We start from the raw sequence: 626 nt of genomic DNA, 5'->3' as shown, positions 1-626 counted from the left end.
TACTCCATATAATAAGTTATTTTTCAAATTTAGTTTAGAATTACAATTATCAAACAATCAAACTTGTAGCACAGATGTTGCAGCGACATGCAGTCAGTAATTCTGAAGCAGATTCCTTCATTTAATAATTCTGTAGAACTTGAAGAGGTGCATTCATTCATCTGCAACAGAATGAAATGGTAATTAATTGATTCAAGTGTACAACATAATCAATTTAATTATTGCTTTTCACCTAATTACATACCTTATTAAAAAAAAGTGGTTTCTTTGATTATATGGATCTCTTTCCCTTTACTTACAAAACTTCTTTGCAATTCTCTACAATGATGGAACTCACAAACCATGTAAAAAATTATGATTAGTTAATACAGGTACAGATAGGAACTTTTATTGCCTGCCCATTTTTGTGAAATGTCTATGATAGAATCATAAATCAAATTAGTTTGAAAAACTTGACATGTCATGACCAATTTACAGTTCGATCTACAATATTTGAAACAATCATAGAGAGATATTCTACACACAACCTAAATAATGTTTAAGTTAATCTTTATTATTGATTCTTTTTCATGTTTCGAGCAAACCATTTTATACTAAATATCAAGCCAATTTAAAAGGTTAAAATT

General features: G+C 28.0%; 1 long non-coding RNA gene across 1 annotated transcript; it reads right to left on the bottom strand.

Annotated features, from left to right (window-relative positions):
- Positions 1 to 63: 63 nt before the first annotated feature.
- LOC106127800 (uncharacterized) lies at positions 64 to 604 on the bottom strand. The gene is made up of 2 exons (XR_001228423.1): positions 245 to 604; positions 64 to 161 (listed from the first exon to the last, which is right to left on the bottom strand). It is a non-coding gene; the product is annotated as an uncharacterized LOC106127800 (long non-coding RNA).
- Between the last annotated feature and the right edge of the window lie 22 nt (positions 605 to 626).

Source organism: Papilio xuthus, unplaced genomic scaffold (genome assembly GCF_000836235.2).
Source record: "Papilio xuthus unplaced genomic scaffold, Pxut_1.1 DF824561.1, whole genome shotgun sequence".
In the NCBI taxonomy this organism is placed as follows: domain Eukaryota; kingdom Metazoa; phylum Arthropoda; class Insecta; order Lepidoptera; family Papilionidae; genus Papilio; species Papilio xuthus.
The sequence above is the reverse complement of the archived record's forward strand: the minus strand, read 5'-3'. Positions and strand labels throughout refer to the sequence as shown.